Raw genomic sequence first — 17,958 nt, forward strand, 5'->3', positions numbered from 1 at the left:
ATGTGGCAGAAAGTCTGAGATACAAGAGCTCACATAGAGTCTCAAACTCTTGGCTCTAAGATTGAAGTCCTGACACCCTACACACTAAGCTATTTAGAGGCAAAGAACTGCATTTCTGAAATCCATTTCAAGTTGAAAATATTGTTACTGCCTTACCTTTGTTATTTTTCACGTTTCATGTTCCCAGCTCAACGCACTAAAACCCACTCGCTCCTGCCTATACCTGAGGTGCTGAAGCGCAAGGACGCAGGTGGATCCCGTTTTTACCTTGAACGCTTCTCTTATCGCAGCCACGTGGACATTGGAACAAGGCGGCTTCCCTGCCACTCCCTCGGAAGCCATGGACAACACCTGAATGTACAGAAACAGAAACTCAACCACATGCGTTCTCTCAAGTGACAGAAAGAGCAGAGAGGAGCTCTAAAAGCCGCAACAGTCTTGGGCAAAACGAAGGGGATCTTCCTGCGCAAAAGCACTTTCGTCCACTTGGTTTACCAAGAATGGACCTTCGTGCTTCCCGCGCACCCAGAGGACACGCGACAGAGATGGGCAGCCAGGATGCTCACCGCCTCTCTGCCCATCCAAACCTTATGCCAACCTTAAGCACTCGTTCACTTTCTTCCTCCTCCACTTCTTGGGGCCGCTGCAGCTGCGCACCCCGCCGTGGCTCAGCCTCCCTTTCCTTATCACTTCCTGGCTCACGCTTCCATTCTTTCCTCTTTCGCCACTAATTCTCTCCTCGTATTAACTTTCCCAAGTAGCTCAGCTCACTCGCCTTGGAGTCTCTAAGGCCAAGGACTATCGAATGGGGCTGATTTTCAGAATTAATGGGGGGGTATCTCTTACCCAGTAGGAAATGATTTAGGATTTCCTCCAAAGCTAGTACCTGTGTTGACTGTCGCACCAAATTTTGTCCGGTGGCGGGAAGCGTCTGCCATTTCCTCTGGGACAACGGGATCCCGAAGAAATGACCTGTCAAAAAGCAAGTTCGTTTTGCAGGTCTAGCCCAGCCGCTGAAACACCTCTCTGGTGTTCTCACTCAGAAGACGATTCCGTGTCTACCAAGAAGCTCAATGGCCGATGCAGCATCCTCCTCTCTGTTCTCTTCCTCCTCTTGGTCCCTATGCATCTCATATGCAGAGTCCCCGAGATGAAACCGATGCCGAATTTCCCGACCACGGCGCTGGTCTAGGCCTTGGCGAGTGTAGTGACAGTCCGTGACCCATTCTTATGGGGTCTTCATTTAACGCCAAGTAAGTCCTCACCTGAACCAAAATTGCAGCGCTCACGCAGCACTTAGGCTTCTGTTTTTGTATTCACCCAAACTGCTTTTGTATGGTCCTGACAGCCTTTGTAGGCACAGGGAAAGGAAGTTGTATGATGAGAGAATTGTTTTCAAAAACCAACTTTTTATTTTGAAATTATTTCAAGCCTATAGGAAAGTTGCAAAAATAGTACAAAGAACTACTATACACACATTATCCAGATTTATCAATTTTAAATATTTTGCCACATTGCCTTCCTCTCTCTCTCCAAACACAAACACACACAAATTGTTATTTTTTCTAACCAATTTCAGAGTAACTTGCGTACTGTTAAAATCAGATGCAAATGGAGACTAGCCTTGAAAATTTCCTGAGCAGACAAAATCAGTTGTCACACGAGCAAAGCAAAATTTAGCTTATTTTGCAAGACAAATGATACTAACTTGACCGGGACCACTTTTTGATTATGTTTCTGAAAATTATAAGCAAAATTTAAACTGTACCCCAAATTGATATGAGGTAACCACTAACCAATTCCTTATCATTTAAGAAAATTCTGATATTGTAACCAATTACTGTGAAGAGTAAACAGTCTCAGCCTCCTCACCATACAAGCTGCTTTATAACAATATACTGCTGAGCCTCATTCCATGTTTGATTTGAATGATCCCAATTTACAAACTGTCTTTTTGGTGTGTGCACAATAAACTTTTACTAACTGCTACTTTGGTGATGCATTGGTTTTACTTCTGCTATTTCTCAACTTTTGACAATACCATCGTGTCTTATCTCTTATAGTTCAGTGTGTATTTCTTAGAGAAAGGACATTCTCATAAACCACAGAACAATTTTTGAATTCCAAAATTTTAACATTAATAGGATACTATTATCTAATATACAGTCCATATTCAGATTTCACCAATGATTCAAAAAACGTCCTTCAGAGCAACTTTTCCCCAATCCAGGATCTAGTTAGTGTGAGAATACATATTGCATTTGGTTTTCTTGTTTCTTTAGTGTCTCTTAATCTGGAATGATTTCTCAACCTTTCTTGTCTTTTACGACATTGACAGATTTTGAAGAATTCAAGTCAGTTGTTGAGTAGAATGCCCTTGAATTTGGGTTTATGTGATGTTTCCTAGTGGCTAGATTGAAGTTATGCACTTTTGGCAAAAATATAACAAGTGTGATGTGTGTTCTCAGTGTATCACATAAGGTTTTTTCCTTTATTAGTGGTGGTAACTAAATGCAAAGTTTCCCCTCATTCAGTTGGTTTGTAATCTGTGGGGAAATATTTGAGGTCATACAAATATCTCATTCCTCACTAAAATTTTACCCAGAGTTTTAGAATTAATTGATGATTTTTTCCTAATCAATCTTTACCATAATGGTGGCACAAGGATAATATTTTCAATCTATTCTTTAAATACTTAAAATCTATTCTTCCACATTTATTAGTTGGTATACTACCATTAAAGAGAAACCAAAATAGAGGCCACAGTTTGAATATACCCCTAGCCCAAACGCTCATAGTCACGTAAACAAAGCTTAAACTGTCCTGATTTCTCCAAAATGCTGACCCTGACCTTAAATAAAACTTAAGCTTTCTTTATGTCAGTGTGGCCTTCTACCTCCCAGCCAATCAGCTATAAATAAGTTTTGCAGTGATACTACCCTGAAAAGAAAGTAAATTTCTAGAAACCAATGACAATAGAAAAAATATACTTCCTCATTCACGCTTATAAACTGAGCTGCCATTGCTGAGAGCCAAGCTTCTACCACTTTTGGTTTTGAAGTCTTCTTGTTTGCAAACAGTTTGTTTCTTGCTCAGTCATACCAAGTAAAGATCTTTTTCTTTTGACACTACTGTAAATTAAAGTGTTCCCTCTTATGTTTATTTACTTACTTGTGATTGATACGAAATCAAAGAATCTTATTTTATTCAGTGGGATAAATTCTTTTTTCATTATTAATTTAAGTACTCAATATGTCCCAGATTTTGCTAGGGAGAGCCCTTTTAGGCTGGGCTCGTATATTCTTTTAAGACATGACCACATCTTCTTTTTGATCATTTACTCACTTTCTGGCACAAAAAGATATTCCAAACTCACCTTTACTTTCTCTAGCTCAGCCCTGGAACCAATGGTAACTCCAAAAAGCTCTAACTTCTTTTAATGAAAATTGGTACTGAGAAATCAAGATAGAGGACTAACTTTGCTCATTGTAACTGGGATGTTACTGCTTCTAGGAAAAAATGGCAAAAATAACAATTTCATATTCTTTAATCATGAATTTATATTGATACTTCTAATTAATATGTTTCAGAGTAGATGAGGTCAACTCCTTGCTGCTCTGTTGCTGTCATCCACATGGTGGGTATAAAATGTAAAAAAAGAAAAATCATTCTAACACATCATTTTAATTATGATGAAAATCTAGTGAAGTCAAACGATTTAAATGATAATTCTTTGGCTAAAGTGGTAAGAAGCTGACAGAGTGAATCTCCACATCCACCAAAAACAATCAAAATCAGAATCTGGTAGTTGGTTACCCAGCTCGGGTCTGCCTGGAACTGAAAGAGTTTTAGAGGATAATTAAATAGCAAGACTTGGAGACTGGCGCAGTGGAGTCTGTCCTCTTAGTCAATTCTCTCAGATTTTCATGGAAAGCGGTAATACCAGGAACAAATAATGGCCATGTTTTTCCCTTGCCCTAAGTTTTGTACTTCTTCTTTCTTTCTTTTGTCTCAGTGCTGTTGTTCCTTGGGTAATTTTAGGTAAAGGGGAGGTCGTCTTTACCAAAGAAATGAGCTGCTTCCTTGTTTTCTTACCTTTTCCTTCTCTAGTCCTAAAAGGTTGGGAATGGATGCTCACAGTCAAATTTGAGCTGAGGAGCTTATAGCAACTCTCAGGCTGATGCACATTTACCTCGAAGATGTGCTGCTCTCTCCTTTTTCTTATTTATTGAAGATAGATTCCAAACCAATGGAAGCAATTGGAGCACCTAGGAACTTCTTTGTTCATTTGTCTTGAACTCACTCTCTGACTGCTTCTAAGTCTCCCTCTACAATAATTACTACCAGGAGAGAGTAAGGGTTGCCAGTAGCTCTGATAAAAGCGCAGTCTCTTAGTTTCAGAGTTCTTCTCCTGTTGTGCAACCCAGTGCATGTGAAGGTATAGATAGCCATCTTATATTGCTCTGTGGGAACTGGGCATGAGGAACCAACACAAATATTTCTCTGGCTGCTGCTTTTTTCTATGAGTAAAGTGCTATCCGTGGGTCTCGTATTCTCCTGTTATTATATGAAATTGTAGTAGGCAAACTTGCTAGCTTTCAAGTAGGAAAGCTTTCTGACTTAATTGGGAAACAGAGAAATTCCTAAAACAGAAGTGAACCATCCTTTCCAAATGCACAAATTAGACCAGCAATGACTATGTAAAATGGTGTGTTGCAAAGATCAAATGAAACATGTAGATCAATACATTTGGAAAACTCCAGAGCATAACATAAAAGCTAATTACTGACAAGCCACGACCTGAACATTCTGACTCTGAGAATTCTTTCAAAACAACACTTAACCAGATACTATCTTTCTCAGATTCTAGAAGGGTTAAATATACAATAGATACATCTGCAGGTTTTCGGAGTTAAGTATAATAGGACATGAGTGTGTTCTGTATCTTGAGTATAATGTTCAAATCCTTAAAATATTCTGTATCAAAAAACTATCCAATACCTTCTACGCAAATGGATTTCCAATAGTGCTATAAGTATACAGACTGGCTATTGTCTCACATATTTAATAAATGATTTCTGTGATGTTCATGAGCTAAGCAGGAGGAAAAAACCCAAGTCCTTAATATGAATATCCATGAAGCCAACAGATATCCAGATTCTTCCAGGTGTAATACAGAGAAATGTCACCCAGTGACTCTGGAAACTTTCCTCATTGTGTTTTATATGATCAAAGAGCTAAGTACCTTTTTCCTCCTCCCATCAGCATTTTTACACACATTCACACACATGCCCATACATCAGAACTTGAAGACATTTGTGTTTGATACTTTTCTAGTCTCTTCTTCAGTGAAGCCCATCTCTTCTTTCTTATCCTCCTATTCTATCAGTCGTATAAGCCAACTGAGAGAAATTCTCCCAGACTAATCAGTTTCTATCATTTTCAAAATAGACTCAGAGGCGTTTTTACAAATATAGATAAGAGCTCACAGTAGGGCAAATTAGGATGAGAAAGGACAAACAGCCACTAGAAATGTGGTACCATGAAATGAAACTTCTCTTGGTCTTCTTCAGAAGTTCTAAGGAGCAAAAGATTAAGCAATATAAACACAAGGGCTCAAGAACAGTCTATGAGCTCATTTCTTTATTTTCCACAAGTATCATTAGTGAGTTAATCCTAAACTTGAAAGGACACTTGAATTCCTCACTCCTTCCACTTCCTATAAGCATATGCCTACTGATCACTGATTAATCCCAGTCTCCAGGCCAACACAGTCCACTGAGTTGCGTTGTGTCAGTGTTTACCAGATATGTGCAGGGGGTTCCACAAATAGCTTGAATTCAACACATTCAAAACCAAACTTATCTTCTGTTCTCCTTCCCACCCCAAAAAGTATTCCAATTTCTTTAACTTTCCATATTAATTTTAAAATAATCTTGTCTATAGCTACAAAAAAATCTTGCTAAGACTTTGATAGGAATTTCATTAAATCTGTGTATCAATTTGGGGATAATTGGCATCATTACCATGTTGAATCTTGTAAACCATGAATACAATATGTCTCTCCATTTATTTAGGTTTCTTTGACTTTCTCCACTATTGTTGTGTAGTCCTCAACATACAAGTCCCATACATATTTTGTTAGATTTACCTCTAAGTATTTCTTTTTTTGTCAGAGATTACATATGGTATTGTATTTTTTTTCCTTTTAAATATAGAAATAATACTTTCGGGACAGGTATTGTATTTCTAAGTTCATTGTCTGAATATTCATTGCCATTACGTAGAAATACAATTTATTTTCGTACAGTTTTCTTTTAACCTGTGACCTTGTCTAATTAAATTTTTAATTCTAAGAAGGATTTTTCTCCCATAGATTCCTTAGGTTTTCTATGTAGATGATTACGTAATTTGCAGATAGGGCAGTTTTATTTTTTCTTTTCCTATCTGTATGATTTTTAATTTCCTTTTCATGCCTTAGTGCACTGGCTAGAACTTCCAGTACCATGTTGAATAAGAGTAATGAGAGTGGGGGCCGGCAGCTCCTGGCGCAGCAGTTGGGTGCACACGTTCTACTTCAGCAGCCAGAGTTCCCCGGTTTGGATCCCAGGTGCGGACATGGCACTGTTTGGCAAGCCATGCTGTGGTAGGCGTCCCACATATAGAGTGGAGGAGGATGGGCAAAGATGTTAGCTCAGGGCCAGTCTTCCTCAGGAAAAAGAGGAGGATTGGCAACATATGTTAGCTCAGGGCTAACCTTCCTCAAAATAAATAAATAAATAAATAGTAATGAGAGTGGACAACCTAGCATTTTTCCCTCTTTTAGGGAGAAATTATTCTGCCTTTCACCTTTAATGATAATGTTATCTGTAGGTTTTCTTTTTCTTTTGTATATGTCCTTAAACAAATTGAAGAAGTTCCTCTCTGTTCTTATTTTTTGAGAGTTTTTATCAAGAATGAGTGCAGAATTTTGTAAAATGCCTTTTCTACTTCAGTTGATAGGATCATGTGATTTTTTTCTTTAACTTGTTAATATGATGGATTACACTGATTAATTTAAAATATTTACCTAGCCTTGAACCCCTGGAATAAACCCCTCTTGGTCCTGGTGTATACACTGATGACAAATACATATTTATACATTGATGATTTCTGTTTGCTAATATATTGTTAAGAATTTCACATACATATTCACTTTTTTGTACTATCTTTGCCTGGTTTTGGTATCAGAATAATACTGGTTTCATAAAGTGAATTGGGAAGTGTTTCTTACGCTTCTATTTTCTGGAAGAGATTGTGTAGTGTTTGTGTTAACTTATTAAACATTTGTTAGAATTCTCCAGTGAAACCTTCTTGGACATGGAAATTCTATTTTTGAGGAATTTTTAAATTATAAGTTGAATTTTCTTAATAGTTACAGAGCTATATAATATATATGTTCCATATTGAATAAGTTGTGGTAATTTGTGTTTTTCAAAGAATTAGTCCATTTCATCTAAGTTGTCATATTTATATGTGCAGGGTTGTTTATGGTATTTCCTTATTATCTTTTTGATGTTTGCACAGTGTATGGCGATACCCTCTTTTCATTCCTGATATTGGTAATTTGTGTTTTCTCTCTCTTTTTCTTTATCAGTCTTGCTACAGGTTTTATTTTATTGATCTTTTTAAATAACTAGCTTTTTGCTTCACTGATTTCTTTTGTTTTCAGTTCCATTGATTTCTGCTCTTATTTTTATTAGTTTCTTCCTTTTGCTTGCCTGGGTTTCTTTTGCTCTTTTTTCCCTAGATTCTCCAACTGAGAATTTAGATGATTGATTTGAGAGTTTTTCTTTTCCTGTATGCATTGAGCCCTATAAATTTCCTTCTCAGTGCTGTTTTAGTGCGTATCAGAACTTTTTCATGCTGTTCTGGTGTATCAGAAATTTTGATACGTTGCATTTTCATTTTTATTCAAGTCTACTTATTTTTAAATTTCCACTGACACTTCCTTTTTGTCCCACGGATTATTTAGAACCGTGCTGTTTAGTTTCCAAGTGTTTGAATATTTTCCTGTTATTGTTCTGTGACTGATTTTTAGTTTGACTCCATTGTGGTCAAAGAACACACTGTATGAATCAATTCTTTCAAATTTATTGAGGTTCGTTTTTTGGTCCAGGATATGTTCTGTCTTGGTATATGTTCTGGTGGATTTGAAAAGAACGTGTATTCTGCTTTTGTTGGGCGAACTGTTCTAAGTTGATTGGATTATGTTGGCTGATGGTATTCTTGAGTTTTTCTATATCCTTGATCATTTTCCACTTAGTTGTTCTATCAACTGTTCTGAGAGAGGTATTGAGGTCTCCAACTACAATTGCGGATTTGCCTTTTTTTCTTTCAGTTTTTTTTCTTCATATATTTTGCAGCTCTATCATTTGTTGCATACATATTTTGGATTGCTATGACTTCTTGTGGATGGACACTTATTGTACGATGTCCATCTCTGTCTCAGTTAAATTTCTTTGTTCTGAAGTTTACTTTATCCACTATTAATATAGCTACTCGTGCTTTCATTTGATTAATATTTGCATCATGTATCTTTTTCCCATTCTTTTAATTTTAACTTGTCTACATGTTATATTTGAAGTGAATTTTTTGTAGACAGCATCTGGTTAGGTCATGTTTTCTAATCCACCATACTGATATCTTTTAATTGGTACACTTATACTATTTACATTTAATGTAATTGTTGGTATGTCAAGATTTAACTTTGGCTCTTTATTTTTGTTTTCTGTTTCTTCTCTGCTGTTTTCATTTTCTGTTCTCTTTCTCTTGTTTTTTTATGTACTATTTGTACATTTTTTAGAATTCTATGTTCAATTATCTATAGCATTTTTGACTGTATCTCTTTGTATAGATTTTTTAGCAGTTGGTCTGGGAATTATGTTATATATATTTAACTTATCACAGTGTACTAGTGTCACCATTTTCCCAGGTCAAGTGAAGTGTAGCAACCTTACTTTCATTTTTGTCACTTACTCTTCCTCATTTGTAATATAATTGCCTTAACTGTTTCTTTTGCATACGTTTAGAACCACATCAGATAGTCTTATACTTTTTGCTTCAACTGTCAAATATAATACAGAAAGTTCAAGAGACGGAAAATTTATTGTATTTATCATATTTTTTGCTCACCATGTTCTTTCTTCCTTCCTGATGTCCAAGATCCCTTCTTTTATAATTTCCTTTCTGTATGGAGAACTTACTTTAGCCATTCTTTCAGGATAGTTCTGCTGGCAGCAAATTATCTTAGTTTTTCTTCATCTGAGAATATCTTGATTTCCCTTTCATTCCTGAAGGATATTTTCTCTGGATATAGTATTCTGGATTGACAATTCTTTCCTTTCAGCACTTGAAAAATGTTATGCCACTCTTTCTTACCACTATGGTTTCTGATGAGACAGCCACTATCATTTGAATTGTTTTACCATAATACAGGTAAAGTGTCATATATCTCTGGTTTCAAGATCTTTTTTTCTTTGTTTTTAGAATTCAGATGTTTTGGTTGTTCCTCCCCGCACCCCCCCCCCCCCCGCCCCAACTAAAGAAAGAGACTCTTCTCTAAAAACCGCATAAAAATTGAAGTCTCTGGATCAGCAATCTCTACAGAGTTCCAGACATCGGTATTCCAGTGTTTGGAAAACAACGTCACAAAACTGTCCCTTAGGATTGGTAAATTTATTATGTCATCATTTCACCCCTGTAAAGCAAAGAGTAAACAAAGTTTCAATCAATGTACAGGCACAACTGTCCTATCTCAAACTCTTCATGTGCTTATTCAGAGGATATTATCCAGAATTAAAACAGGAAGAGCAAGCGCCTGAACAGGGGCTTGAACCCTGGACCCTCAGATTAAAAGTCTGATGCTCTACCAACTGAGCTATCCAGGCTCCTAGTACCCTGCTGTCCATGAGTATCTAATCTAGGTTTGCACATTTGCCCAATTCATTTGATGTTTCAAGGTTTAGATCTCAAGTCATATCCCTTGAATTCTCATTGTGAAGAAGATTTTGTTTGAGAGAGATGTTATAATTGCCAGGAACTTTTTCCTTCCTTCTCTCTTCTTCGTTTCTCTCCTCTAGGTTTTCAGAACTAGAGATGCAGTGTCCCCTAGACAAAGCACTGCTGGATTTCAGACCAAATTGCTAGACACATGGGGTTTCATATCTTGCCAGGTACCAGCACCTAAGTTTCTCAAGGTAACGATCACACTACTTCTGTTTGTATCCCTCTGCATTGTCTGGTACATCTTTCTTGGAGCCTTTGTAGGCAGAGGGAAAAAAAGTTGAAAGAGGAAGAATTTGAAGACACAAGAGAATGTTCCATAATGGGCCGCTTTCTACTGGTGGATGGAACTGCCCACAAGCATTTCCTTGGTAAATGGGATCTTGGAGCTGACTGGCAGGAGGGACGGTACCACAAGGAATAGTGTCTTTTGGTCTAGTATTCAGTGCTGCTTCTCCTGGGGTAGTCGCAGTCTCTAAATGTTTTAGAAATAGTAGTGCTAAACACATCAAGCCTTGTTCTGCCAACTTTTCATTCTACAAATACCTGCAGACAAAGGTGATAATTAATCACGGATGTTTTCTTAATATTTAAGTGTCCAAGGGGGTATACCTGAGTGGAAGAGAAAGTATTCACCATGTAGAAGGGCCTGGGTTTAATTTTCTGCACCTACACACTTTCCTTCAAGCTTTCTTCCATGATTTCCTCCATGTCTAAGCCACTCCTCTTTCCTTTACTACTCTTCTTTCTTTCCTCCTCCTCTGTCTCCTTCCAAATTCACCTTCTCTTCCTTCTTCTCTTCCCTCTTTGTGTCTTTACTCACTGTTTTGCTGCTCACATCCAGAGGAAAAGTGTTTTAAAGACTCAACTGTTTTGATTCCATGGGCCTTGATACAACTCAACGTGATTATGCCACCACAAGGAATATTAGATTGAGTGAGACAACAAAGATATAGTTTACTCAAAACCTCTCCAATCAGAGGCCATAAATATGCCAACTCCAGCACATGTTCCTTTGATTCCATTTACAGCACTATTAAGGAGCTGGAAAGAAAAATGGCAAAAGGAAACAACAGAAATGATGACCACAGATAATTTTGTGTCTCTATTTTCTCAGCTGTGCCTGTATCAATGAGCACGCAGGCAGCAGGTTGAGTAGAAAATCTGCATAAACTGATTTTTCTGTATTCGTGCTTTCCATTGTAGCCCCATCCACACACACACACACAATAAGTTGGGTCAATAATCAGACTATGAGACCTGCAGATGTCAGTTCTTTTTGCCTAAGTAAGTGAATTATTTGTTACACAATGGAATCACATCTCACAGGAAATGCCATGCTTCCCAAATTCCAAAGATGAAAAAATTATTAGGTTTATGGATTATGGGTTTTTGTACTGTGGTTGAAATGACAAAATTGGGAGATTCTTAGTCTGAAGGTCTAAAGCATTCCTCAACTTGATCCAGGGTTTGGCAGATCATCTGAATTAGTAAAAACAAACAACAAAAAAACCCAAACACCTTTTTTCAAAGCTCAGTTACAGAAGACTTCTAACTTTGGATGTCCTCCTCCACCTATTTCCTAAAAGTGAAATATCTACACAGATTGATGTAGTGAGCATAAGAATTCCATGCTTTCAAATTTTCCTTAGATTCTCCATAGAGTACTTTTGCTCACAATATTTAAAAATCTTAAGAAAATCCTGCTTTGAGCACATCAGATAAAAATCCCAGAGAAGCCACCGGAGAAAGAAGTACTGAACAGCTTTGGAGGGAAATGGTATAATCCATATAAACAAAACTATATTTGCTTTCCCAAAGCTATTTATTAGCTATTTAGTATCCTTCTTCACATTTCTGTGGCAATCTTTCCTGTAGTGCCATACCATACTCTGGGAGAAAGAAATTTGGATGGTTTTGCTCAGTCTGCCAGCCTTACTCCGCTGCCTATGTCTGCTGGTGATCTTTTTCCTCCTCGAGACTGAACCAAAATTATCAGTTTTTAAAATTTGGTGGTATTTTGAGGTTTTCATCAGCTGTTCTTTAGGCACAAAATCTACAAGTTGAAAGACAACTGAGAACAATCTCAAAACACATCAATGGGCCTGAGAGTCCGTCGGAACTTCTGTGCTTGCTGGGCATCCTGTCAACGGATATGGAATTCCATTCTTCAGCTTCTACTGGAGCCTATAGCCTCTTCACACAGGGGTACAACAAGCGAACATTATCTAATCTAATGCTTCTCATTGAACCCATTTTGAGAAAGAAAGGGATTTAACTAAATTAATTTCATAAGAAACAGCAGAAGGCAATTCCTTGGTCTAACCAGACCCATTTAGGTCCAGGCCCTAGCACTTAGCCTCCGCTGCTCTCAAAAACGGATAATTATCATGCGGAACTAGCGTACATTAGGACACGTTACCCATTATAAGACCTAAAATAGTTCTTCAGTTTTGACCTAGGTCTGTACAGGGGATCCAGCAACAAATGGAGAAGTTTGGAGGTGAGGGAAAGACTAATCTCTCTGTGGGGGAAAGACAGTGCTGGGCACAAGAAAAGACAAGTATTATTTGTTTCTTCCAAATAACTCGACACTTCCAGGAAAATCAGGATGACGCGAAAACGGAGAGAATCCGCGACTGCTTTACTTTAGGAATTTGTAGATTTCTCATCTTTCCTAGCCTACCAATGTGCGTGGCATAGTGGGGAGGAATGGTCACACGAAACCGCCCTGGATTGTTTTGTGGATCAATCAATCAGGCAGCTTAGAGCAGACGACCTTGAGGCAAAATACTTGGGGAGTTATACTTTCAATGAGACAACACTCCTCCAAGCTGTTTTGGCCCTTCGCTTCCCACCTGAAGTAGTTTGGAAGTCACCAAACTGCACCTCAGACATCGAGACCAAGGAGGTTTAAGACCCATTACCCCGCCCTGCCACAATATAAGGTGATTCATCTAATTGTCGGGTGGAGGATCAGGTTCTTAAAACCTACGATATGAATGAATTACAACAAAATATTTTCATGGCTTTAGAGCAGGCTTTTCCGACAAGGCGACTCTTTTTCGAGCTTACAGACCTTTCTTCCTGGAGGAAGCGCCATCGTATCTCCGAGACGAAAAAGGTCAGAACATCAACTTAGATGCTCTCTTTCCTTATGCTGTCACCACCTGGTCATTGCAGACTTTAGTTCTTGGCTCATATTCCTCCACCCAAACTTGCGTTATCATTATCAGTGACAGATAAGAGATCCTTCGAAGAATTATCTCATTTCTGATCATCTCACAGCTTATTAATTCTAAGTAGTTGTCAGGGATTTCAGATGGAGCTTTACCCTTTCGGGGGGAGAAAATCTTCATTCAATTTCAAAGCTGAAAAATTGGAAACAGATGTGTGCTACGTTTCAGCTTTCGGGTTTGGACACACCCCTCCACCAACCGGCCGCGTGGCCTAATGGATAAGGCGTCTGATTCCGGATCAGAAGATTGAGGGTTCGAGTCCCTTCGTGGTCGTTTGTTTCTTGTTGGACAAGCAACGAGCTCTTTCATTTGGCTTCTAATGGCCAACTCTTGAGAAGGAAATCTGAAATGAGTCAGAAGCCTTAAAAAAGCACACCTGTATACCAACTAGTTACTAATAGCTTGCTGTTTTGTCACTGGCATCTAATCACTAAACAATTGTAGTAGAGTACTAATGCATAAATAGTTGTTATTACACTATAGTGACTCTGGGTTTTCTGGCTTACATTCCTGTACGATGGGTAAATAGTGGCCAAGAAAAGGATGCAAGGAGTAGAAAAGTCTTCTGTAAATGTTTCTCTAGAGGAAGCTTGGTTTCAAAGACCTTCTATCTAAGAGTTAGGAATCCATGTTTGAAGGAGTGGGGAAGATACTAAACCCTGAGCAGATACTTGAAATCTGGGCCCTCATAGTGAGAGTCTGATGCTTCTCAACTGAAATAATCCCAGTTCAGGGATCCAAATTTTCCAAAGAATTTACTTAAAGCTAGTAAGTTAGTTATTCTCTAAACTTTCTGTTCTTTGCCTTCATTATAAACCCAGGGCCCCAATATTTGAGAGGCTCGGGCCAAAGCTGGTGGCCAGATCCTCCTTCTACATTCAGCATAGCTTCCTACTTAAAGAATCTGAATGAACCTACAAAGTAAAGACGTTGAATCAGTAATCAAAAACCTCCCAACAAAGAGAAGTCCAGGATCACGTGCAAATTCAGCTAAGTTGCAGGATATGTGATCAACAAACAAAAATAAGTTGTTTCTCTATGCACTAGCAATGACCAATCTGAAAAGAGAATTAAGAAAACAACCCCATTTACAATAGCATCTAAAAGGATAAACTACCTAGGAAAAACTGAACCAAGGGGTGAAAGACTTGTATGCTGAAAACTACAAAACAGTGCTGCGAGAAATCAAAGAAGACACAAGTAAATAGAAATATATCCCATGTTCATAGATTGGGAAACTTAATATGTTAAAATGGTAATACTATCCAATGTAATCTACAGACCCAATGTAATCCCTATCAAATTTCTAGTGGTTTTTTTCTTTTTTGCAGAAGTAGACAAGCCAATTCCCAAATTCATATAAAATTTCAAGAGTCCTCAAATAGCCAAAACAATCTTGAAAAAGAAAAATAAAATTGGAGGACTCAACTTTTTTTATTTCAAAACTTATTAAAAAGCTACAGTAATGAAGACTCTGTAGTACTGGGATAAGGGCAAACATATTAATCAATGGAATAGAACTTAGAGCTCAGAAATAAACCCTTACATTTACGGCCAATTGATTTTGACAAGAGTATCAAGACCATTTAGTCAGGGAAAGATTATTCTCTTTAATAAATGATGCTGGAACCACTGTATATTCACATGTGAAAGAATGAAACTGGACCTCTATCCCACATCTTATACAAAATTAATCCAAAATGGATAAATGGCCTTAAGGCAATAACTAAAACTATAAAACTCTTAGAATATAACATGGGGTAAATGTTTATGATCTTCGATTTGGGAATGAATTCTTAGATAAGACACCAAATGTATGAGCAATAAAAGAGAATAGATAAATTGAATTTAATCAAAATTAAAAACTTTTGTGCATCAATGGACAACTTAAGAAAGTGAAAGACAACCTACAGAAGGGGAGAAGATATTTGCAAACTATTTATCTGATAGACGCCTAATATCCAGAATATATAAAGAACTCTTACAAACTAACAACAACAGCAAACCCCAAAAAATAAATTTTTTAAATGAGCAAAGGACTTTAATAGACAAATGGCCAGGAAGCACATCATTAATCATTATGGAAATGTAGATTAAAACCACAATGAGATAGTACTTCATGCCTATTAGGATGGTTATTACCAAAAAAAAAAAGAAAAAAGAACAGAAAATAACAAGTGTTGGTGAGGATGTGGAAAAATTGGAATCCTTGTACACTGCTGGTGAGATTGTAAAATGATTCAGCCACTGTGGAAAAGTCTGATGGCTCCTCAGAAGGCTAAACACAGAATTACCATATGATTCAGCAATTCATTCCCAGGTATATACCCCAAAGAACTAAAAACAAGTACTGAAACAAACTCTTGTACGCAATGTTCATAGCAGCACTATTCACAATAGCCAAAAGATAGAAACACCCAAATGTCCAACAATGGATGAATGGCCAAAAAAATTGTGGTGTATACATACAAGAAAATATTATTCTGCCATAAAAAGGAATGGAGTATGGATACATGCCACAATATGGATAAACCTTGAAAACATTATGCTAAATGAAAGAAGCCACCCACAAAAGGTCATCATATTAGTTTTCTAGGGCTGCTGTAACAAAGTTCAAATGACTGGGTCACTTAAACATCAGAAATTTATTGTCTCACAGTTCTGGAGGCTAGAAGTCCAAAGTCAAGGTGTTAGCAGTGTAGATTCCTTCTGAAGCCTGTGAGGGAGGGAACGACCTTTCTCTTTGGCTCATAGATGACCATCTTTAGGTTCATATGGCATTTTCCCTGTATGTGCATCTCTCTGTTGAAATTTCCCCTTTATAGAAGGACAACAGTCATATTAGATTAGGACCAACCCTAAAGATCTCATCTTAACTAGTTACAACTGCAACAACCCTATTTCCAAATAAGGTCACATTCTAAGGTCTTGTGGATTAGGACTTCAGCGCATAAATTTGGGGGAAACACAATTCAATCCATAATGATCACATAGTTTATATTTATACTAAATATCTAGGATGCATAAGTCCATAGAAACAGAAGGCAGATTGGTGGTTGCCAGGGGCGTTGGGTGGAGAGAGGATTAGGGAGTAACTATTTAAAGGGTATTGCTTTTTTTAGAGTGATGGAAATGTTTTACAGCTAGATAGTGGTGACAGTTGCGCAATGTTGTGAATGTCCTAAATGGTACTGAATTGTTCACTTTAAAATGGTTAATATTATGGTATGTGAATTTCACCTTATAAATAATTAAAAAAAGAATCTAAGGGAATGAGAATCCAAGAGAGGAACAACTTACTTTTTCAGGAAATAATGAGGGTGCAATCTTTGTCTTAGGTTGTGCCTTGGAGGAATTTAGACACTAGCATGGCAAACGCATTTCCTGATACAGTGAAGGAAGTATCTGTTGTATGGTGGACTCCTCGGCTTGGTTGGTTAAGCTGTCTGACTGTTAAACAGATAGACATTAGTCTCAATGGGGCTTGCTTTTGTCTTAGGATATCATCTGTCTCCTCTGCTGCTTTTTGGAAAAAAAAAAAAAAAAGGAAAAGACACATCAAATAGAGAGGGCTTCTATTTGTTTACCTGAACATCTAAAGTTTCCCTCCCTTTCTCAAAATTTGACTGGAACAGATTTTTCTACTCCCCGCTCCCTTGAATCTAAGAGTTGGTACCCAAAGACTTTGGAAACAAAATCAAACTGATTTTAATTTATCCATCCAGTGCAAGACTATGTGTAGAAAGCAGAGTTCAGTGTAGTGTTTATATTACATGGCAATTGCTTACTCACTTCTTGTTTATACTTGCAGTGTTTCTTTTCAGAAATACATATACAACCAATCTTTGTACTTACTGCCCCCATTTCCCTCGGGTGCATCTTCTGGATGGTGTTTTACCAGAGGGATCTAGAGGTTGGAATTTTAAAATAGCACTCAGAGGTTTTGCAATTGCACTTCAGCCAGATATGTGTGTGTGGCGGTGGGGGGGGGGGGGGGAGAGGTTTGATCACAAGATTTGTGGAAACATCCTGTGAGGGACAACTCAATATCGACCAAAATAGCAGGTCATCTTACCAAAACCTTGAGATTGAACCAGGGATCCAGTCAGTCTTACGTTATCCCATTTGAACTATTTTGGGCCACTCAGAGGGGTTAACATTTCAATTGCTTCTTCAATCATTCAAATGATTTTTAATTTTCACTTTTGGAAACTTTTATGTTCCTTAAGCATTACCATTTTCCATTATTCAATCAGTCATTCATTCACCACTCACCCTGAAAGATTTGGGATCCAACTTTTGGTGATTCTGGATGGACGCGGTGGGGGAGAGAGCCAGAAGAAAACAGAGAGGTAAGGAAGTTCAGTGGGCAGCATCTCCGTTCCTCCACCTACTGTCTATTTCATGACTCAAAAAATTAAGAGACTCAACAAAAATGTTTGTCAAGTTCTTTATTTTTCTTCTTCATCTTTTTTTCCTGTTCTGCTCTTCAATGTTACCGAAAAATAGAACCCAAGGTGAGCTTCCCTTTGATGCTGTGGTAGGCCTCTTTTTCTTGGTGATGATTTAGGGTGAACTGGTTCCCCCCCCTTTTTCCCTCTCCTATCTTGTCTTCCTTTTGCCAAAACAGCCACCCCGTGTGTTACCAAGGTCTACGGAGCAGAAATGGGACAGC

The 17,958-nt window shown here is 37.8% G+C and overlaps 2 non-coding genes across 2 annotated transcripts; one reads left to right on the forward strand and one right to left on the reverse strand.

The window, feature by feature from the left end:
* Nucleotides 1-9,856: 9,856 nt before the first annotated feature.
* TRNAK-UUU (transfer RNA lysine (anticodon UUU)) lies at nucleotides 9,857-9,929 on the reverse strand. Its single transcript has one exon. It is a non-coding gene; the product is annotated as a tRNA-Lys (tRNA).
* A 3,554-nt stretch (nucleotides 9,930-13,483) lies between these two features.
* TRNAR-CCG (transfer RNA arginine (anticodon CCG)) lies at nucleotides 13,484-13,556 on the forward strand. Its single transcript has one exon. It is a non-coding gene; the product is annotated as a tRNA-Arg (tRNA).
* The last annotated feature ends 4,402 nt before the right edge of the window (nucleotides 13,557-17,958 follow it).

This window comes from Equus asinus, chromosome 8 (assembly GCF_041296235.1).
Source record: "Equus asinus isolate D_3611 breed Donkey chromosome 8, EquAss-T2T_v2, whole genome shotgun sequence".
NCBI lineage: Eukaryota > Metazoa > Chordata > Mammalia > Perissodactyla > Equidae > Equus > Equus asinus.